Source organism: Rhincodon typus, chromosome 14, assembly GCF_021869965.1.
Source record: "Rhincodon typus isolate 14 chromosome 14, sRhiTyp1.1, whole genome shotgun sequence".
NCBI classification, from domain to species: Eukaryota; Metazoa; Chordata; class Chondrichthyes; order Orectolobiformes; family Rhincodontidae; genus Rhincodon; species Rhincodon typus.
In genome coordinates, this window is record NC_063345.1 from 26,828,138 (window position 1) to 26,852,503 (window position 24,366).

At 40.0% G+C, this 24,366-nt stretch overlaps 1 protein-coding gene across 1 annotated transcript in view; it reads left to right on the forward strand.

The window, feature by feature from the left end:
- The first annotated feature begins 2,851 nt into the window (after nt 1-2,851).
- Nucleotides 2,852-24,366, forward strand: part of LOC109930684 (cohesin subunit SA-2-like) — a 170,388-nt gene continuing 148,873 nt past the window's right edge. Inside the window, exon 1 of the mRNA XM_048605296.1 lies at nt 2,852-3,123. The gene's annotated coding sequence lies outside the window, so the exon portion shown is untranslated. The remainder of the gene's footprint in view (nt 3,124-24,366) is intronic.

Below are 24,366 nucleotides of genomic sequence, written 5' to 3' on the forward strand. Positions count from 1 at the left end.
GCATGCTCCTGTGGAGCTTGTTAATAATAAATAGTAAATACTAGAAAATTTCCGCATGTTATGACAGCATCTGCAGAGACAGAAAAACAGACTATTTGTCATCGATGGAAGAAGTTGGAAATTTAACAATATTTAAGCGTAATTTCACCACAGTTTTGTTAATTTCCAACAGAAGACTTCCCCGCACCATTTTCATTCCACACGATTTAATACATTGAAACATTTTGGTTTTTTGAACACAGCGCACACAATTTTTATACCTACGTTCATTTGCCAATATACTGTATGGGAATTTCAGCAAGATTGCAATTGAAGCTGTCTCTAATCGAAACAAAATAAAAACCAAAAGAACTGTGGATGCTGTAAATCAGAAACAAAAACAGAAATCGCTGGAAAAGCTTAGCAGGTCTGGCAGCAGCTGGAGACAAATTAGAGTTGACGTTTTGGATCGAGTGACGTTTTGGATCGAGTGACCTTTCCTCCAAAATATTGTAATGAATATGCAAAGTGATTTTCAACAAACAAAGTTTTCTTTGACCAAACAATGAATTTTTGAAGTAACTGCAAGTGTAAGTACAGAGCTGAAGAAGAGTCACTCTAAGGATCTTGAGTAGATTTGTAGCTCAGGTTGTGGATGCTGTGATTGGTTTGCTCACCGAGTTAGTTCGTTAGTTTGCAGACATTTCATTATCCTTGCTGGGTAACATCATCAGTGCAGCCTCTAATGAAGCGTTGTTGTGTTTTCTTGCTTATTACTTAAACTCTGGGGTCCATTGGAGTTGATTACCTCATTTCCGTTTTTTCTTTGCAGTGGTGTGTATATTGGGTCTAATTCTACGTGTTTATTGATGGCCTTCTTGGTGGAAAACCAGGCCTCTAGAAATTCCCGTGCTTGTTTCTGTTTGGCTTGTCCCAGGATATTGACATTGCCCCAATCAAACTGGTGGTTCTCCTTGTCTGTGTGTATGGCGACAAGTGAGTATTGGTCATGTCTTTTTTTGCTAGTTGGTGTTCATGTATTCTTGTGGCCAGTTTACTTTCTGTCTGTCCAACGTAACATTTGTCAGAGTCCTTGCATGGAATCTTGTATATTGCATTAGTTCTGTCCATTGTGGGTAAGGGATCTTTGGTTCTTGTTAGCAGTTGGTGTCGGATTAATATAGGTTTGTGTGCTACTCCAATGCCAAGTGGCCATAAGAGTCTTGTGGTCAGTTCGGATACATTCTTGATGTACGGTAATGTGAGAAGTGTGTTGGGGCATACTATATCTTCCTGTTGTTTGTGTGATAGGCATAGTTGGACGCAGCTGTTTGGGTATCAGTTGTCTCTAAATACTGGGTGGAGGTATTCTTATTTTTGGCTTAGTTCTGGGTTGCTGCACTGTATTGTGGCTCATTTGAACAGTGCTTTTATGCAACTCTGTGGGTGTTGCGGTGGTTACTGTTGAAATTAAGGACTTGTTTTGTGTGTGTGGCCTTTCTGTACACTTAGTTCAGAAATCCCCATTGGCCCTGCATTCTACCATCACGTCCAGGAATGGACTTTCTTCTTCTCTGGTGAATTTGATGCCATTGAAAACTAAACTCGGCTAAACTAGAAGAATAACACCGACTTATAAACATCATTTTCCGCAACCCAGAAGGACGCCAAAATGAAGAATACCTCCACCAAGTATTTAAAGAGAATGAATACCCGAACGATACCTGTCACACAAACAAGAAAAGGAAGATACACTATGCCCCCACACACTTGTCATGTTACTGTACATCAAGAACATATCTGAACTGACCATATGACTCCTTCCGCCACTGAGCATCAGCGTAGCCCACAAACCTACATCAACCCTATGCCAACTGCAACAAGAACCAGTGTAATATACAGATTCCATGCAGGGACTGCAACAAACATTTTATTGGACAGACAGGAATGAGACTGGCTACAAGGATACATTAACACCAACTAGCAACAAAAACGACACAACCCGTTCTCACTCCTCTTCATATACACAGACAAGGAGAACCACCAGTTCTTTTGCGACAACGTCAGGATCCTAGGACAAGCCAAACGGACAACCAGGGGAATTTCTGGAGGCCTGGTTTTCCACCAAGAAGGCCATCAATAAACACCCAGAATTAGACCCGAAATACACACACCCCTGCAAAGAAAAATCGGAAATGAGGTAATCACCTTGAACATTCCCCAGCGTTTAAAATAACAAGTGGGGAAAATACAACAACGCTTTATCAGAGGCTGCATTGATGATGTTACCCAGCAGGGTAATGAAACATCCGCAAACTAACAAACCAAACCACAGCAAGGGTCACTTCAATTAAAAGAACCTCGACAACATATGAACCAACACGAGCACAATACCAAAACCATGCAAAACAAAAAAAAGCAAAATGTATTTTTTTTCCTCTGGCAGTGCAGCTCGTTTTGGAACTTGCAGTGAGCAACTGCAGATGAAGAACATTTCCGAAAACGAAAGCAAAATACTGCGCATGCTGGAAATCTGAAGCAAACAGAGAAAACGCTGAAGAAACTCAGCTGTGGAGAGTTGACGTTTCCACTCTTCAGATCAGATGTGAAGACCATTTCCGGGTCTGCTCCCAGCGGAGCCGGCTGAGCGTGGGTTGGAAGCAATGCCGACCTCCAACCGTTTGGGGGTAGCAGCGGAGCGGGGGTCACCATTAGGAGCGGGTTTGGGGAGAGGCGGGGTTGGAAAGAGGAGGGAACACGTGGCGTCAGCGGCAGAAGCCGTTGCCTCTCCGGGGATGGGGGGAGAACCCGGAAGTCCCGACTCTTCCCGATAGAGGGCGCAGTTTCATCCTTTCCCCCTCCCCCACTCCGGCTGTCCTTTGTCCGCCAGATGGCAGCTTCACCTTCAGTCGGAGTGAGCGCAACGACATAAACCGCCGTTTGCCAGAGAGAGGAAAAAAAATAAAAATAAAAAAAGTCAGAAAAAAGCAAGCACTTTATCCGGTGAGGGCTTCAAGGGGGGGTGGGGAAGGATATCAGCCTGAGTTACTCGGAGCCCGAATATTAATAAAAAATATCGAGAAGGGGAGGGGGAAAAACCGGAATACAACAGTTGTGGAGAGAGAGGAAAAAAATAATTAAAAGGTAAGGAAGAGAATTTTTTTAACAACGTGGGGACGAAACGATAAGAATATTCTGGAAAGTGGGAAGTTGTGGAGATGGGGCAGGGGTGAAATGTTGGTGTGTTTCTCTCCTCGGGTGTTTTTTTTTAAAAGGCCTGTGTTTGAGGAGAGAGATTTGAGCAAAATGGAGGCCGGGGCCGGGCCCGGGGCCCGGGTTTGTTTTTAAAATTCGCAATTCGGGCCTAGTTAGAAAGAGTGAGAGATAAACCTGCCAACCCCTCTCCTCCTATTACTCCTTACCACCCCCCCTCCCTATCTCCACCCCCTCCCCGCAGATTAAACTCCTCCAACCTCTCCCCGTCCCAACTCCTGGCTTCCAGCCCCATTTACAAACCAGAACATAAACCCCCATACACACACACACGCGCAAAATGTCGAAATCACTATTTTTTTGGGGGGAGAGCTTTTTTTTTAGAAAAAGACTAAACAACAAAAAAATTGGTGTCGGCGACTTCGCGAGAGACTTTTTGGCGCCACTTTCTTTTTATTTTTGTTTTTTAATTGCCCTTTTTTGGCAGCATTGCTCCTTGCCCACTTGTGTGTGCGTGTGTTTTTCTTTCGAATAAATGAGAAAAAAGGACAAGTCTGCTATGATGCCGACGACGATCTTTTTCGGGCGAACATTGTTTTTTTTTGTAGAATCACTTCCTTATCGGAAATGGAGAGAAGAAAAGCTTCTAGTTCTTCATTTTCATGGTCGGGCCAAAGTAACACCTTGTGACTCAACGAAGTAAAGTGTTTTTTTTTAAAGATGTATATTTTGTGTTGTAAAGGATTTAAAGAATCCCCATAGCGAGTAAGAATGGCTGTAGTCATGTCCGGGTCCATGTGACAATGTTGTAAACACTCTGCCACGGAGGGGGAGACATTATTCCCCAGGAGTTTCAGGGGCTTATTTTCATTTTTAATGATCTTTCCTGACACTCGCTTCTGAGCACTTTTTTAAACCCTCCGTACGTGCAACCTCTTTAAACATTTATTTTCACGGGTGATTTTATATTCAAGAAACAATTCATAGTAAATAGATCCCCATAAATCACCCTACAATTTCTTAGCCACACCCTGTTAATGCCTAATCTGGTGGATTTCGTGAAAGTCCGGCAACTGAGTTTCTTGTTAACGGGCGATTTGCCATTATTTTCACAAAACGAAAATGCTGAAACGCAAGTCTCGGAGTACAAATTGGCTGATTGCTCAAAATCATGAAAAGCGAAGCCTTTGATAAACGTCGATGATCGCAGGGAATTCTGGCTTCTACACTTTTGAAGGTTGTTTGGTATTTACTAGGATACTTTAAAATGATCCTGTCAGGATAACCTTCTGATCTTTTGCAAATTGTTTTTCCAACTGTGACTCATCCATCGGGTGTGCGTTTTCATCTAGAGCTTCTCTACTTCAAAATTTACTCATTAAAAACAAATTTATGACTGCTTTCATCTTCGCGTATCTGGACGTGTTTATTCTCAGTTCAGTGCGTGTTGAATGAAACTAAAGTCACCACAGGCTTTAAAAAAAATCAGCTCTAAAATTCAGCTGTTAGCCTATATTTTAACTAGCAAGTATGAGTGTCCTGCTGGCAACAAGAGCTACCTTCATTGTAGTTACAACTGAAATATTCTCTTAGAGAATGGAATAGTGGACTGCTCATCCAGGTCATCTCAGCTCAAATCGTTGTGGAAGTGATCTTGTAGTTTGTAAATTCTAGTCTTTGGTTAGAGCTTGCTGTTCAAGTTTGAGTATGTAATTCTTATTGCACCTAAAATTGTTTGTGACTTGTGTGTGCTGTTCGTTAAAGTTGGCATTTTTTTGAAACCAACAAAACAGATGTTAATATATTGTTCCATGCTTTGTGGTCAAGGTGCTGAAATATCATGTAATTTTTGTGTCAGAATTATGGGGAAGTGCATGAAAGGTAATCAAAATATTGACCTATATTGCACCCACAGTAATTTTTCAAGCACTTCAGTGCCTATCACTTTTTTGTATAAAATTAAAGTTAAGATCAAATTTATTATTTTAGAACTTAATTTAGTTCTAAAGAATCCAAGTTTAGTACGTATTTAAGTATGTATTCAAGAGGGTATGTGAACTACTTTACTTTTGTAACAAAATATTCTAATTGAATATTGGAATAACTATCAGGTGTTATAAAGCAATGCTCATTCAAAATGACATCAGCATGTTATTCTGAAAGAAACTGAACTCGCAGTTGAACGGGAAGTGGTACAAATGAACTCCAGCGATAGGATTAAATTTCTCAGCCAATAATATCGGTTGCCCAACTGAAAATTGGATTCTATTGTCTATCTTGTTATCACAATAATGTTAGTCTTCTGTAGAAACAGGGCATAAATGATTAAATTAGAGTGCATGCAACAATGTGCATTTTGTCTGTACTGACTCATGAAATGGTTAGATGAGATTAGTTTAGGTTTCTGTGGGTAAAACATTTAACAGGGATCACGTGATTGATCCTTGAATTATGCTATCGGTAGTAATGTTTTTGAAAAAAATATATTGAACTGTAAAATAAACAGCTTTTATACAAATCAACATAGTTTAAAAGTATGCTTAAGTTTTAATTTACAATTGGCAGCTCAGAAACAGGCCTTGATTCCTTAAAATAAACCTTGTTTTCTACACTAGAACTCAGTTATGAAGATTTTATTTTAAACCATGGCATCACTTTCACATCACTTATGCTAGTGTCACAACTGTAGCAAAACAGTTTGTATCCTATATGGTGATTCAATGTAAGAGGCTCACTGCAAAAGATTGAAAAGTTGCATGAGATAACAGATGATATAGTCAGTTAATTTTTGTGGACACTTTGAGCAGGAGAGATGTAGAAGGGTGGAGTGTATTAGCAAGAATTGTACTTTTTTAAGGCAGCTTGACCGGGGGCATTGGCATTGTTGGAGCAGGGAAGAAGATAGATATGCAGTAAAATATATTGAGGGTTTAAACTTCTGGAGTAGAGTCGGATAAAGTGCAGGTAACAGAATTTAGATAGATAGAGGACGGTCATGCTGTGATTGAAACAGTTGGTACTTAGTCAATGTAGACAATTCCCTGTATTTCATATATTAAGCATCTCATAATGTGAGAAGGAAGCATGATTTTGACAGAGATGGCTAGCTATTGATTTGGTTGATATGCTGTCTTTCCATTCCTGTTGCATGTCTTTTTTCACTCAGTCCTGTTTAGTTTGTTCTAGGCATCATACTGCTGCTGACGACCTATGTACCTTGTTAAAATCCTTGCTTGTCTACATTTGAGTGATTTTGTTCTCTGGCTTATTGCCAAATTTTTTCAATGATTCGTGATATATCTGGTCAGCTGGTCCTTGTCTAGAAATGAATGTTTATTTAATGTCAGTCGGAATTACTTGTGTAAAGATCCACTATTCCACACAACCTGCTTAAATGATTAATATGGATCTGCTCTGAAATAATCACAAATCTAAATTTAACTGTAGCAAGTGATGAGAACAGCTTAATTTAGATTTGGTCTGAACGTGATGTACCCTCCTCCAGTATCATTGTAATGTGGGAAGGCATCGACCTAATTGTTCGAAGTCTTGTCATGTAATTATCATGACAGTCTTTTTTCCTCAACAGTTTTTATTGCGATGGCTTTGCAGAAATTGAGTTGTGACCAAGTCTGTGATAATGTTTTGTTATTGATCTGCAACACGTGCACAATATTTGTTGCCGTTTATCTTCTGTGGTCTCTGACTGTTTCTAACACATCAGGTGAGAGATGGAAACATGAGCCCAATTTGTTTTGATTCTTGCTGCTGACAAAGGGGGAATTGATGAGTCGTAGAGTCATACAACAGGGAAACAGGCTTTTTGGTCCAGCCAGTCCACACCGACCAAGTTCCCAAACTAAACTCGTCCCACCTGCCTGTGCTTGGCCCATATCCCTCCAAACCTTTACTGTTGATGACCTTATCCAAATGTCTTTTAAATGTTATAACTGTATCTGCATCCCACCACTTTCTCTGGCAGCTCATTCCACACACGAACTACACTGTGTGTAAACAAAAAAAAAGTTGCCCCTCGTGATCTTAACATTTTTTCTCTTTCCAAGTTTTTATCAGCTTTGGACTTTAATGATAGTGACAAACACATAATTTAATACAAATAGCATGGTGTGAGGTAAAATAGATGGCATGGATAGAGGTTTGCTAAGTTAGCCAGAAGCAGAATGTCGCCATAAATTGGTCATTTTCAGATCGGCAAGATGTGACAAATGGAGTGCCGTAGGAACCAGTGCTAGGGCCTCAACTGTTCACAATGTATATCAATAACTTGAATGAAAGGCCCAAATGTATTGTAAAAAAATTAGCTGGCATAAAGATATTTAGGAAAATAAGTTGTAAAGGAGGAATAAGCCTACAAAGAGATATACTAAGTGGGCAAAAAGTTAGCAGATGGAGTAACATGCAGAAAAATGTGAATGTGCTCGCTTTGTCCAGTTTAGATAGAGAAAGATGGCAGAACTCATTGCAGAGCGATCTAGGTGACCTAAAAAAGGAATCACACAAACCTAGCATGCAGGTTCAGAAAGTGATTGGGAAGGCAAATGCAATGTTGTTTATTGCAAGGGGAATGGAATATAAAAATTGGGATGTTTTGCTGCAGTTGTGTGTAGTCTTGAAGAAATCGCATAGAGTCATATTGCATGGAAACAGACTCTTCAGTCTAACCAGTCCATGCCGATCTTAATCCCAAACTGAACTAGCCCCACTTGCCTGCATTTGGCCCATATCCCTGCAAACATTTCTTATTCATATACTTGTGTAAATGTCTTTTAAATGTTGTAACTGTACCCGCATCCACCACTTCCTGTGGAAGTTCATTCTACACTGAACCACTCTTGTGTTTAAAAAAAAAACAATTGCCCCCATGCCTTTATAAAATCTTTATCCTCTCACCTTAAAAATATGCTCCCCTCGCCTTGAAATCCCCCTCCTTATCTGTAGTACTGTGTATCATTTTAGTGTCCTCATTTAGGAATGGATAAAAATGCAATTTAAGCAGTTACCGAGGATGGGGAAGTTTCCTTAGAAAGAAAACTTGGGTATACTGGACTTGTAACCTTTGGAATGTAAAAGAATGAGAGAATCTGAGAGTTGAGACTTAAGAACTCTTGTGCTTGGAGAATGGTAGAGGCACAGTCATTGAAAATCTTCAGCACAGAGTGAGAAATTGATCAATAATGCAGTCAAATGTTATCGGGGTTAGTTGGGAATGTCTGAGGTCTCAATCAGATCACCCATGAAATTGTTCAATGGCAGAGTAACTGAATGAACTATTCCTTCTAATTTATGTGTTTGGTTTTTTTGGTATGAGCTGCATGTGTAGCTGTTTCGCGCTCTCACCTGTCCAGTGAGACCACAGAAAGCTCACAGGGTAACACCTGTTCCCAGCTGGTCGTAGTTTCTTCAGTATTGTTTATGCTAATATCATGTGATAGTAACAACCATGATATCTTGCTAAGCAACCAAAAGCATCATTGCAGATCGCAGGATTATATGGTTTTGTACATTCTTTACTGTACAGAACAATGTAAATCTTCCACCCCCACCTCCTACCTACCAGCCTCATCCCTGCCACCTTGACCTGTCCGTCTTGTCTTGACTGACTTACCCCATCCTAACTTCCCACCTACACTCACCTTTACTGGCTCCATCCCTGCCTCCCTGACCTGTCCATCTTTTCTCCCACCTATCTGCTCCTTTATCCATCTTCCATCCACCTCTCCCCTCTCTATTTATTTCAAAATCCCCTTCCCCTCCCCCATTTCTGAAGAAGCTTTCCTGCTCCTCTGATGCTGCTTGGCCTGCTGTGTTCATCCAGCTCTACACCTTGCTATCTCAGATTCTCCAGCATCGACAGTTCCTACTATCTCTCATGTAAATCTTTTGTTGTTCCCCCTCCTCCCTTCACCTGATAGCATGATCTAGGAGCATCAAAACAAGACTCGACCATTCAAACTCTCAAGCCTGCTTTACCATTGTTCTAGTCATAGTTAATGTGAAGAGTGACTCCATTTACAACACTTGATTTTCTAGCTCTTGCATAATAAAAAAAATCTATGAAGCTCCATTTGGATTTTTAAAATTCACCTTGCCTCACCAATCTCAAGCTAGAGAGTTTGAGATTTCCATTTTCTTTAGATTGAAGATTTGCTTCCTAATGCCACTCATAATAAACTCAGTGTAATGCTGGAAATCTGAAACAAAAACTGAAAATCAGTTCAGGTTTGACTTTGGCAGGATCTGTGGAGAGAGAAATCGTTAATGATTGAGGTTTGTGGCCGTTCATCAGAACTGGAACAAAAATCAAACATAAAATTTTAAGAATACAAATTTAAAGCAAGGATAGAATGATAGGGAAAGAGTAGAGCAGAACGGTCCAAAGAAGAAGAAGGATGGTCTGGGATAGGGTGGAAAGCAGGGATTATTTAATTTTAATTATTTTTAAAAAAGCACTGGTTATGATCTGAAATTGTTGAACTGATATAAGATCCACAGAGGTGTAAGTATTATTTTCTAATCAACCATTCAGGGATGTTATTACACAGCTCTAGAGCAGGAGGGATCCGAATACAGATCTCTTGGTCCTGCGGTAGGGACACCACTACCACTCCACATGAGTGTCCCAAGGGTGTAATAAAATGCCTAATTAGAGATGAGGTGCATCTGCCAAGGTTTCATTTTAATGACATAGACTGATCTTTTACCCTCTTATCTTGTGTATTAATACCAATTTTAAAGCATTTGTCTGGACTCAGATCAGTTAACTCAATGGAGTTCTGTGGAAGGGTGGCTGAACTGAAAACATTAACTCTGATTTATCTGTTGCCAGACCTGCTGAAATTTTGCAGCAATTTCTATTTTTGTTTCAGATTTCCAGTATCCGCAGTTCTTTCAGTTTTTTTAGTTTGGGGCTGTTTTTAGTACCTGACTAGGGTGTCACCACTCTTACAGATATTGGGAAAAGTTTTCGTAATTCACTGAAGTTCATGTATGAATAAACAGGTGTGAATAATTTTTAGCTGAGAAGGAATACAGTTGCTGAGTTAATGTAAAGTATAGATTACAGTTTGTGAATGAAATATATTGAAAGAATGGGGATGAACTGATTTTTCCCAATTTCATTGTCACTCCTTCCCTAGCCCCAGAAAAAGAAATTCAAAGGTTTATCCCTTAAGTGCTAGATCAAGACTGGTTTTGACATGTACAGAAGCTCACATTAAACTTACTTTCCTACTTGACAATCTTGATGTTATGGTGATGTTGAAGCTGTGAAAAGAACATGTAATATTAAAGAAGGACTTGAATGTTTGATAGAGAACAGGAGCAGTAAATCATAAGGTATTGGATGTGACTCAACTGCAGAAAATAGGAAGGTTTGGCAGAAAACAAGCAAACCATGTCCCAACACGTGTCCAAGGAGAATTATTTGGCAAAGCATGGCAACAAGTCTCGTTCATTTGGGCAGATAACCAAAGAAGTGGTGAAAAAGGTAGGTTTTAAGGCGTGTCTTAAAAAAAGAAAACAAGATAATGGGGTGTCAGGAGGGAATTCCAGACTTGGGGTAACTGAAGGCATGGCCATTGGTGGTGTAGTAATTAAAATTGAGATACTCGAGACCAAAATTAGATGGCTGTATACTTTTGAGGATTGTGGGGCTGGAGGAGATTGGGATGGGCAAGGTCATGAACATACCAGCATACGAATTAGGATCAAGAGTAGGCCATTTGCACCATCCTGCCACCCCTATAACCCATCAATAATGGAAGGATTTGGAAACGAGGATGGAAATTTTAACATTAAGATGTTGCTTGACCAATACTGATTATAGCTTAGCAAGCTAGGTGAATAGACGAGCAGGTCTCGTTGTGAGTTAAGACATAGGCAGCAGAGTTTTGGATGAATTCAAATTTATGGAGGATAAAACATTTGAGACTAACTGGGAATGTGTTGGGATAATGTCATCCATGTACGTATGAAAATTAATTTTGTTTTGGAAGATGTTGTCAACAGTTAGCATGCAAATGAAAAATAAGAGGGTATCAAGTATAGGTACTTGCAGGGAATCAGGGGAGTAAGGTTGGAGATGGGGTCAAGGTGTTTTTCTTGACTAGTGTTGATGAAAGGTTAAAGGGGGAAGGCACAACACCTGAAAAGGGAATTGAAATAGAAATGTTAAAAACAGAAAAGACTTTTTAGATTCTGGCTTTCCCATATGTTTCAAACTTTTTACAGCTCATGAAGTAATTTTTCCAAGTGTGGTCTGTGATGTGAAGTGTATTGTTTATATATATATTAATACTATTTATTGTAGAGTTTGGATTTTGAATGAAAGGCATGTAGGTTTTGGTTTCTACATATGGAAGGTTTAATAGTAAGTTGTCAGTCTTTCTGGAGCCATGATATTAAGCCAGATTGTCTCTGGGAGCAGCTGATTGGGGCCCTGTTGGAATGACAATATGAGTTTGTTTGTATTGTGAAAGTTTTATGATGGGAGAGAGCAAACTTTGAAATATATTAGCTTACATTTAGTTTAGAAGAATCAAAAGTTGATTTTGTTTCAGAACTAGATGTAGATTGGAAAGCTTTTGGTTCAGTTCATGGAAGGCCTGACTGCGGTTAGATGTAATAACACTTATTTTCTTTTGGAGAGAGGAGCTGGTCCAGAGCAGTTAGGAAATAGGTTACCTCAGTGGTAGGGTTTTAGCTTGAAAATTCCAGATCAAGATGTTTGGTTAGAACACTGAAGCTCAGAGTTTTAGCCCAGTTGTGTGAATAAGCAAGGAAGAGGCTCTCAACCCCTCAAGAGCAGGAGTTAAAAGAAGCAGTCAAGTCAAACCTACAGCTGTGATAGAGAAGGGAACTCTTGTATTTGAGATGGTGTTCGAATAGATGTAATTTTGTTCTGCTTTATTTCAAAACCTTTCAAATAGTGTCATTTGTTCTGTTTTGTCATTTCTTTTGTATCATAAATATCTGTTTTATTGTCAAAATCTACAATTCTTAATGGTTATGCGTCAGTGACCACCATGTTGACTTAAAACAAAACCAAAATATGATCTATCCAGATTTCAGAGTGAGGTTTGACTTGTCTAGTAAGCACATCAACAAGGATCATAACATGTCACTTATAGTGAACATGGCTGCCAACTCACATCCAGCAAGTTCTCTTACTCAACTATGTTGTTATGACCAGATAATTGTCTTTGACGTTGATTGAATGATTAAAATTGGATCGGATATTGGAGATCACATTCCTGGTGCTTCTTTGAAATAGTGCCCGGGAATCTTTTTACGTGCATCTAAAAGGACAAATAAGGTCTTGGTGGAATGTCTCGCCTCAATGATGAACTGTAGAGCCAGAACCTGGTCTGGCTTTGAAATTCTGTCTTAGCAGAGACTGGGAAATGTGCAATGGAATTGAATGGAGTCGAGAACAAACATTGAAGTTTTTTTTTCAGGAGAAAATAGGAGGCAGATAGCATCAGATATATGAACACGATGATTTGTTAGATTCACGTAGGAAAGTTGTGAAAAGCAAACTTTGACAGATTCATTAGAACAATCACTGTTGATATTATTGCTAATTACTTACATCTAAAGTCAATTGTTAATTTTCTGTTGATATAAAAAATTGTAAAACTAAAATCGGAATAAAGGAGGTTTTTTTGTACCCAAGTCTGAGTGTGAAACTTGGATCCATATTTTTTAAATAATGTGACAATGCTCGTAATTGATCCTGACTGTTAATTGTAAACTTAATTTTGTTTTTTTTTGATAGAAAAAAATGAAAGTGATGTACTCACAGAATATTTAATGCTGCTGTTGTACTGACTTTATATGACTGGCCTGTTTTTAGTTTAAACCATACTGCACTGAAATGTACAGAATTCTCCTCAAAGGTGTCTCTTGCTAACATGGATTTGCTAAGAGCCCTGAAGCATCATCAACATTTAGGTTTAAATATAGAGCCACCCGTATCTTCCAATTGGGGAAGATATGTGCAATTCAGTCCAATTTTTTTTTTGCTTCTTTTCAGCATCCATGTGTGTGTGTTTAATTTTTGAGAAAGAATTGCTGTGTGATAGCAAATTGCCCCCTCTTACTTTTTTATAATAAAAATTTGGTTTAGAACCAAGAAAGCTAATTCTAACTCTATGCAGGCTGTGCTTGGTTCATTGATTTAGTTTAAATAAACAATTTAATCTGAGACCTAATAACTTAAATGTTGTTATACACTCAAAAGCTTAAGGTGCTCATCCATGTGTTTCATTTTTCTCTAACTTTTAGCTCCACAGCCATCTCTTTCTGGATAACTCTATCTAATTTTCGCCGTAATAAAATTCCATGATTATGGGGATCACAATCATGTCTTGTTCAATAGGTTGGTCTTGAAAGTACATTTGAAAAGATTACTGAAATGCAAAGAAACATACTGCCCTTAATCAGTGTCCATGCGTGAGCTCTTCCTGCTGTGGATTGCAGTCAGGAATGTAAAACCTGAATAATTTTTCTTCTTTGTTGACACTCTGTTACTGACGGAATTGGCCCTGGGTGGAAATTCACTTTCTGGATCTGCAGTACGGCTCAACAGACACAAAAATATGTGCTTTTAATCCTCAGATGGGACATGAATGTTGCTGGTCATGCCTTTGTTTCCCTCACTGCCCTTGAGAAGGGCAAGGGTCCCATATGCTGCCTTACTCACCTATTAACCTGTCCAGCTGCCTTCAGGGATCTGTGGACAAGCACCCAAGATTCCTCTGAACTTCGTAGTGTCCTGCCATTCGTTGAGCACTGCCTTATTTTGTTACTACTTCCAAAGTGCATCTCCTCTTGCTTTTCAGGGTTAAATTCCATTTTCCACTAATGTGCCCATCTGACCAACCATCTATTTTCTGTCAGATGGCATAGTAATTGACTGAATTCGATTTGTCCTGCTTTTGTTGACAGGGCATGGTTGTGCAATTTTTCATGGAATTTGGGAGATGCATGTGTTCAATTTGCAATGAAAGAGCTTGATTAGGGATGTGCTGCTACTTCTGAAGCGCATAACTTCAGCATTACTGCTCAGATGCTGTCAGGGCCTTATAGCCTTTGCTTTACCCACTGCCTTCAGGTGTTTCTTGATATCAATGGAATTAATCAAGTTGGCTGTAGTCTGCCATTTGTTGATGTTGCTGACCTCTAAAGGATACTGGCATGTGTACCGTACAGTTGGCATCTCTGGCTGCAGATGATTGCCAGTTCTTTAGTTTGCAGATGGTAGAAAACTAGGTAGAAGTGAAAATTCTGAGGAGGATGCAAAGACCTTTCAAGGGAATTTGGAGAGGCCAAGTGAGAGACCAAAAATTAGAAGAAGGAATACAATGTGGAGAAAAAGGAGGTTATCAACTTTAGCAGGAAAAGCAGGAGCACTGAGTATTACTTAATGGTGAGAGGCTGGGAAGATTTGGACTTCAAAGCGTATGTTGTTCATGGATCGTTGAAGGTGAACTTGCAGGTACAGCAAGCAATTAAGAAGGGAAATGTTAATTTGGCCTTTGCTTATAGGGATAAAGAAGTCCTACTGCATTAATATAGAGCCTTGGAGAGACCACTCTTTGAATGTTTTATGAAGTCTTGATCTTTTTATCGATATTAGTATATAGTTGCCGTCAAGAGGGTGCAGCAAAGGTTAACCAAACTAATTTGTGGGATGGAGGAATGATTGAGTAGACTGGGCCTTTATGCTTTGGAGTTTTTAAGAACAAGATCCGATCTCATTCAATCACACTAAATTCTGACTAGCCTAATAGTATAATAGGACCAGGAGACACAGCTTTAAAATAAGAGAAAGGTCATTTAAAATTGAGACAAGATGGAATTTGTTTACTTGGAGGGTGATGAATATTTGGAACCCACTGACCCAGAGGGATTTGGAGGTTCAGTCACTGATTACATTCAAGACAGAGATTGATAGGTTTCTGCTGAGTAAAATCATGAACACAGGCAGGGATAGTACATGAAGATGCTGTTGAAGCTGAAAAGTGGTCATTATATCATTTGAATCGTGGAACAAGCTGCTCCCTTTCCTTTTTTTTAACAAGTCTTTTGCAGTGATGTGTCGACCTTCCCTGTTATTAATGGTGATATTTGCAGAGCTACATCCTATGATTAGTTCATAGATTCATAGAATCCCTATAGTGTGGAAACACGCCATTCGGCCCAACAAGTCCACACCGACTCTTTGAAGAGCATCTCATCCGGACTCACCCTGCTACCCTATGCACGTAACCCCGTATTTCCTACGGCTAAACCATCTAACCTGCACATCCCTGGATGCAGTGGGCGGTTTAGCACGACCAGTCCACCTAACCTGCACATCGTTGGAATGTGGGAGGAAATTGGAACACCTGTAGGAAACAGGAACACCTGGAGGAAACCCGCGCAGACACGGGGAGAATGTGCAGAACTCCACACAGTCGCTGGAGGCTGGAATTGAACCCGGGTCCTTGGTGCTGTGAGGCAGCAGTGCTAACCACTGAGCCACCGTGTTTGATTATCCATCATCATTTTTGTATGCATGTTGCAGGACTGTTGAATTTTGAACCATTCTGCTTGTTGTGGGATCACCGAGTTATGCACACTGCGTAACTCTTTATGCAGTCCTATTTTACAACTCAAGTAGGTTGGAACCTTGTTTTAGATATCTGTTGCTGCTGGCATGCTCTCCTCCAGTGTTCATTGTACTTAAATTCATCCCAAGGTTTGCTGTATGACAGAATGAAGGCTATGCAAGCCATGAGATATAGATTGTGATTGATTACAATCCTGTTGCTGATGGTCCACAGTGCCTCAGGTTTTGAGCTATTGAATTTCAATCTAACCAATTTTGTATTGATAGTGCCATTAACACAATAGTTGGTATCTTAATTGTGCAGATGGGATTTTGTCTCCACGAGGACTGTGCGCTGAGTACTGCTTCAACTACTGCCATGGATGGTTGCATCTGTGACGGACAGATCAGTGAGGAGATCAAGAAGATATACCCTGTTTTTTGTTACTTTACCACCTGTCATAGGCTCAGTCTGTCAGATATGTCTTTCAGAAATTGGCCAGCTTGGTGAGTAGTTGTGATGGCATCAAAGTCATAGTCATGCTGTTATTTCCTCATGTACTAGAATTCATCCCTTGGTTTCTTGTAAGTTCAAATGAGGGATATGCAAACCATGAGATACAGGTCAAAGCACTCTGTACTGTGTTCATGTGATGTTCAAAATTGGAGTACTGATTTGTAAGCAGAGAGGGCAGTAGGTGGTAATCTGCAGGAACGTCACTTATCAATATTTGACCTGATGCCATGAGACTTCTTGAGGATTCTCTGGATGATTCCCTCCTGACTGTATATTGTGTTGCCACATTTTTTTTTTTGCAGGGAGCCTGGTTTGGTAATGCTGGTGTCCCAGACATTGTCTATATGATTCTTACAGTTATATTATACGTATGTCAGACTTACGATTACATTGGACTATTGCTTGACTAAAGTGTGGGACAGGTTTGCCAGTTGTGGCTTATTTCCCTCCAGTGTTAGGAGAAAGGACTTTGTTGAGTTGTTTCTGGTGGCTTGATCAATGTCAGATGATGTGTCTGGGTTTATTCCCTTTTAAATTTTCTGTAGCATCTGCCCATGTTGGTGTGAGGGCCTTTGTAGTTTTTGTGTTAGCAAGCGTAATTACACAAGCCCTCTTCTTTAATCATGTTCAATAATGTATGAGTAAAAATTTGTCTTTCCTAATCTGAGCATGCTAGTTTGTTCAAATTGAGTATGCATGATAACACAGAAAGCTCATCTTGTGTTTTTTACCCAGTCATTCCAGGCAAGCAGCATTCACACCTGAATCCTGTCTTCTGTCATGCTAAAATACTCCATGGTTAGACTCACCTATATTTTCTGCTGATTACTAGTTCAGTTATGTGCATGAAAACAATTTTGAATGATGCACTGATGTAATAAGATCAGCTAATATAGGAGCTAAATCAGTTATAGAAAATCTTCTTTATTCATTCAGAGGATGTGGGCATTGTTGGCTAGGCCAGCATCCATTGCCCATCCCTAATTACCCAGAGGGCAGTTGAGTCAACCAAATTGCTGTGGGCCTGGAGTCACATGTAGGCATGTACAGCATAGGTAAGGATGGCAGTTTTCTTCCCTGAAAGGCACAAATGAGACAGTGACAGTTTCCCAGTAATTGGCCGTGGTTTCATGGTCATTATTAGACTTGTACTGTCTGCCCTGGTAGACTCAAACCTGTGTCATCAGAACATTAGCCTGAGTATCCAACTTAATAGTCTAGCAATAATACAACTAGGCCATTGCTGCTTGACTATTATTCCAGAAACTCAGCTAATGTTCTGGGGGCCTGTGTTCGAATCTCATCATGACAGATGGTGGAATTTGAATTCAATTCAAAAAACATTTTAAGGGAGAGGTGAATTCAATTAAAAAAAAGCATTTTAGGGGAGAGCTAAAGGCCTTGAGGTATTATCGCTTGATTATAATTCTTCATAAAAATGCGCTATATTTAATTTACTTACTTAAAACAAAATTTCAGCAGTTAAACTTTTTATTTAAATTTAAAGTTACAAGTTGGCAAATTTTATGCTGTATTTTATCACCTAATGTCATGGAATTTATGAAGTGCTGAGGATGTGATCAAAAGGGCCATTTTTCAATCCTGATGAATTCATTCACGGGATATGAGCATCACTGACAAGGTCAACATTTGCTTTTTTCATCCCTGATTATAATTCAAGATGATGGCGATTGCTTTCTTGAATAATTGCATGCGTAAAACATTTTATAAATATACAAACCTGTTTTTTTTGTGTGGGGAGAGGTCTGAATTTGATTGAGGCAGTGAGAAGAGTCATCATTCAAGTTTTCAAAACATCTCTCAGCACCAGTTCAACCCTGCCCCTGGGCCAGGAGACCCAGGTTCAAGGCCCATTGGCTTCAGATATGTGTCATAATGTTTATCAGCAAGTTATTTAGAAAATATCTATATTTTGTTAATTCTATTAACTCCCTAACGGCATTGTGGGTCAACGTAGAGCCCGTGGACTGCTCATCATTTTCTTCAGGGCAACTAGGTCAGGCAATAGATGCTAGCCAGTCAACGATGCCCACAACCTATGAATGTATTTTTAAAAAAAGCAAGCAATGGTTTTTGCTAACTCAGGATGGGAGTGTTTTAAATTATGCTCATTTTTCCCACAAATATAAGTTTCCACATTTTAGATATGTCTTTTCATAGGGAATGGCAATGTTGCACAATGTGTAAGTTCATGAAATATTGAAGCATTTGTTTAAAAATATATTGCCTGCAGGGCAGCAGGAATTAAGAGTGAAAGCTAGTCAACAGATATCCTTAGTTCTAAAATGTCATGTGCTCGCCAGTTTAAGATTGATGCGTACAACAGACTTTAAAATACAGAAGTACGATTTGAAGACACTGCCAATCAGCTTACTGTGGTGTGATCAATTTCAATTCCTTAACCAAAGTTTGTTTTTCACTTTGGAAACGCATTGGTGCAACCAGTGATGGAGACCTCAGTTCAGGCGTAGTCTTGCAAGCCAGTAGGGCTGCCTGGAAAATTATTTGGATGCCTTAAAGATAGACAGTTGATAGTTAGTTTTAACTTATAAATTTAAATGCAGATTTCTTTTTAAAGTCCATATGCAAAGGCATTTTTCACAGCTGAGGCAGGATGACTCAATCGTGTCTCACTTTACTGTAAAGGAATGTAGAGCTCATTCCTTCAAGGACCTAATAAATTCACTGTGTAATATAATAGTGAGCCATACAGAAAAGGAAAGTCATGGGTTCACACCCTGGTGTATGCTGAGTTACCAGATCTTGGAAACAGACTTTAAAGTGTATTAACCTTCTTTCCTAGGATAGAAAGGAAAATGTATTATTCAGTCATGCAACAGTTCCTCTTCATGACAATCTGGGAACTGGTTCAAATTATTTAATTGGGTCTCAAACCATAACTTACTGACTATCGCTGAGCTAGAGATGACACCTGGAATTCATGCTGATGGCTCCCCATCAACGTTGACATTTGCACTTTGTAGTGCTAGTTGGAGTGATGACTGATTATACTCCTTTCCTAGCTCTGGGGTGCTAAGGCTATTTTGTCTTTCTCCGACAGTTGGGTTCTGAAGTGACTTTGTTTCCCTAATCAATGGATGCCATCCATGTTTACGAATCTGCTGTGAAGTAACTTCGCATTGAATTTTATCAGTAGTAACATTACCCATTAAGGTTAAATTTCTTTGCTCGTCACCCGTAAGGAAAGTTTGATTACAGTCAGTATCTACAATTGTATTTACCCATGGTTAGAACGTTTACATAACAGGAATTGTGGGTGAAGACTGATGTCACAGGCTGAGTCTGACTGACCAATTGGTTTGTAACAATGAAGTCAACTTGCACTTTGGCCAATTTTATATTGTGATAAAAATACTTACTATTTGTAATCTCTCCTATTTCTCACGTACATGCTGCTCTTTGACAATATTACTCAAAGGCACAAGGTTCGTTTTCACATGTATGCTGGCAACACCCAACTCTACCTCATCAGCTCACTTGACTGGTCCACTTTATTTTAATCCTTTCTTGGGATTTTTTTGTTGCTCGCAAGGCCACCATGTGTTGCCCATTCTTAATTGCTATTAGTGTGGAGTCACATACGGGCAAGACTAGGTCAGATTGACAGATCTCCTTCCCTAAAAGACATTTGTATACTAGATGGTTTTTACAGCAATTTATGCTAGTTGTTTTGGACACAGTTACTAAGACTGACTTTGTATTCCAGATTTATTAATTGAATTTCAGTTCCACCTGCTGCTGTTGTATGATTTGTGCGTGTGTTCCTAGGTTAGGCTGGGCCTTAGGCTTACTAATTTAAAGATGTTACCACAATGCCATTATCACTGATCCACGGCCTGTTTACTCCCATCCAAAGTGACCTCAGTGCGCCCCTTATCCAACATAAAACTGCTGAAATGTTAGACTGTGTATCTGGCATCCAGTATGAATTGAGCAGAAATTTTCTCCCATTAAATATCTGGAAGACTGAAGCCACTGTTTTCGGTACCTGCTTCAAACTCTATTCCTCAGCTGCCAAGCCTGTCCCTCTCCCTGGTAAAAGTCAGAAATCAGTTCAGTTTGTTTGCAACCTTTGTATTATATTTGATCCTGAGAGATGTTTCTATTTGTGTACTTGACATGGAAGTGTTAGTATAATTCCAGAATTGTGACTTGGAGTCACTCTGAATTCTAAGGTTGGCAGTTTGAACTGGTTGATAATGTATCATGTCACATCGGAATTAGAACATGTGCAGGAGTACATTTTCAAAGATGTTTTGTATTTGACTCAAATTCTTGGAGACTGCAGGTCCTTGTATATTTGTCTACACAAGTAAACTGTACCAGCTGAGAGAACACAGTCAGCTTCCTTTTGGACACGGGTGTTGTTGTTCGCAGGAGGCAGACAAAATTAGTCACAGTTTTGTTGAAATCAATGAATGCAATAACTGTATAAGTGCTCAATTAGTGGACGTAAATAGAAACTTGGGTATCACATTACGAGGAGAGCCTTTTAGGTCTGTAGTCAAATACATTCTATCAATTGAATACTTATAGCTTATTGTGTATTGTAGCAGATGTTTCAACATCTACAAATCTGAAGTACAAAATGGCCATACTCAACCTGAAACTAATCTATCAAAACACATTTGGTATGGAGCTATTTTCATAAAATTGCCCCTTACAGTTACTCATGTACATTAAGATGAGTTAGGTAATGTTAAATCAGCTGCTCATTTTCTGGCAACTGTGTTGATAAGTAATTTTCTGAACTCTTTGCAGTTCCCTTATATTGTCAAATATGCATTCAAATCTGGTGCGACAAGAGTTCTCCTGTCTGCATTTTTGTTTGTAGCTCTTATGCTTAATATATTTCCCATTGCTTTCTCATTTAGAATTCTCATCCTACTGTTGCAAAGACTTGGACATACCTTCCTGTTTTTTGAATCCAACACTAAAATTGCTTTCACCCAATTCGCTGCCTCACCTGTTGCAAGTCATTGTTGGTCAATATGCCATCAGTTGTGTGAATCCCCGTGCTCTAGAATTCCCTTCCTTTACTCTTCCTCCTACAACCCATTTTAAGTCTCGCCTTAAACCTCAAACCCTTGATTCAGTGGTTTATGTTCTCCCAGCTAATACCTTAATTTTCTTCTCACCGTGAATTTTATGCCTCTGCAAAGACTTTGAAGATTTGAACACAAACAGGCTGTTGAAGGTTTTAAACTTGCACACATCAGGACAGATGCAAAAATGTCAAATTCCAAAAGGATTAGCAGTCTGTTCTGAATGAGAAAAGGATGATGATTGATTGACAAGTTGACTCTGCAAAGTATTGTTCCCCATCCCTTTTGATTAATTAGCATACAATTCATGGACATGTTCTTTGTGCTTTTAGAGGAAAGGACCTTACTTTTTTTAAATTTGTTCATAGGATGTAGTTGTCCCTGGCCATACCACCATTTATTGCCTATTCCTAATTGCTCTGAAGAAGGTGGTGGTTAACTGTCTCCTCGAACCACCTCAGTCCTTTGGGTATAGGGACATACTTAGTGCTGTTAGAAATGGAGTCCAGAACTTGGACTCAGCGATAAGTGAACGAATGGAGATATAGTTCTAAGAGGGGTTGGTGTGTGGCTTGGAGGGGAAACTGCAGACAGTGCATCAGTTACCATTGTCTCTGGGTTGTAGACATGACGGGTTTGGAAGATGCTGTCAAGGAAGGCTTGGTGAATTGCAGGAATGCAGGCTTGTTGGTCAAACACTCTGCTGCCACTATGCAATGCTGTTGAAGGAAGTAAATGTTCAGTGTGGTTAATGGGGTGCCAAATCAACTGGGATCCTTTGTCCTGGATAGTGTTGAGCTTCTAGAGTGTTGTTAGAGCAGCATTTCTCTAAGCGTGAAGGGTATTCAGTCAAGCTCCTGAATCATGCCTTATGGATGGTGGTTAGGTATTAGGAAGCCTGGAGATGAGTTGTTCTCTGCAGAATTCCTAGCCTGTGACCTGTACTTGTAGCCACAGAATTTCTATGACTGGTCCAGGTCAGTTTCTGGTCAGTGATAAATCTTCGGTGTTGATATTGGGTGGTTCAGTGATGGTACTGCCTTTGAGCATGAAGAGCCAACAGTTAGATTCCTTCTTGTTGGGGGTGTTCATGACTAGCACTTATGTGGCACAAGTGTTACTTCTCACTTCTCAGCCCAAGCCTGGATGTTGTCCAGGTCTTGCTGTAAATGAGCATTGGTTGCCTCAGTATCTGAGGAATCATGAGTGTTGCTGAACATTGTGCAATCATCAGTGAACAGCCTCACTTCTGACCTTCCAATGGAGGGAAGGTCTTTGCTGAAGCCACTGAAGATGCGTGGGCCTAGGACACTGCCCTGAGGAGGAACTCCGACAGAGATGTATTGTCATTGAGATGTCTCGCCTCCAATGACCACGTTCTGTGTCCTAAGTATGACGGTAACCAATGGAGAATTTGCCCTAACTTTTATTTATTCCAGTTTTGCTCGGACTCCTTGATGGCATGTTTGCTCAAATGCAGACATTCTCACCTCACCTCTGGAATGCAACTTTTTTGTCAATGTTTGAGCCAAGGCTGTAATAAGGACAGGAGCTGAGTGATCCTGATAGAACTCAGCTGAGTATCATTGACCAGATTATTGGTAAGCAACTGCTGATTAATAACACTTGATAACATCTTCCATCATTTCACTGATGATCAACAGTAGATTGGTGGGGTGATAATTGAACAGATTAAATTTGTCCTGCTTTTTGTGTATATAACCTACCTTGGACAACTTTACACATTTTAAAGTTAGTGGCAGTGCTATTAGCTGTATTGGAACATTGTGGCTGAGGGTGGGCGAGATTTTGAGTGATCGTCTTCAATCCTATTGCCAGGACATAGTCAGGGCCATAGCCTTTGCATTGTCCAATATCTCCAGCCATTTCTTGATACCTTGTGGAATGAATCGAATTGTCTGGATGCTAGTATCCATGATGCTGGGGATGTCTGGAGGAGGCTGAGATGGATTGTCCACTCAGCACTTAGGGCAAAAGATTGTTGCAAATGATTCAGCTTTGCCTTTTGAACTGAGGTGCTGGGCTCCCCTATCATTGAGGATATATATATTCATGGGCCACCTCCTCCAATGAGTTCTTCAATTGTCCACTGCCATTCAGAACTGGATACAGTAAGCTGCAGAGTTTGGATCTGATCAGTTGCTGTGGAATCACTTTGTCTCTCACTTTTTGATTTTGCTGTTTGGCGCAAGTAGCTTATTGCTTCACCAAGTTCACAATTAGGAATGCCTGGCATTGTTCCTGGTATGTCACCAAGCACTGTTCATTGAATCAATTTGATCCCTGACTTGGTAATGGTAGAGTGAGAGATATGCCAGGCCATAAGGTAGCAGAATGTGATTACAGTCCTGTTACTGATTGCTCACAGTACCTCATTGCTCACTCTTGAGTTACTAGGTCCGTAGGAAGACAACCTCATTTGGCATGGTGTTAGCGTCGTACGGCATGATGGAGAGTATCCTCCAGTGAGACAGGAAGCCGTCTCCACCAGAACTTTGTGGTGGTCACTCCTACTGTTACCATGAAGAACGGGTGTATCTACAGCAAGCTGATTGGTGCAGATGAAGTCAAGTGTGCTTTTCTGTTTTGTTAGTTCTCTGCCTGGCATAGATCCAGTCTAACAAGTATATCTTTTAGGATATGGTCAGATACTGTGTTTCCAAACCACTTGATAGTGGACACTGAAGTCTTTCCCCTAGATTATATTATTTACCTTTGCCATCCTTTAAGTGGTGTTCGATGTGCAGGAGAGCTGATTCTTTCGCCAAGGGAAGGATTGCAGTTCATGGTGATCAACAGGAGGACTCTGCTTCCCCGCCTCCCCAAAAAAAAAAGTTTGACCTGATACTGTGATATACCTCCCAGGGATCGCTCTCCTCACTGAATACCACCGTGTAGCCTCTGTGTCTGTCCTGCCAGTGAGGCAGAATGGACCT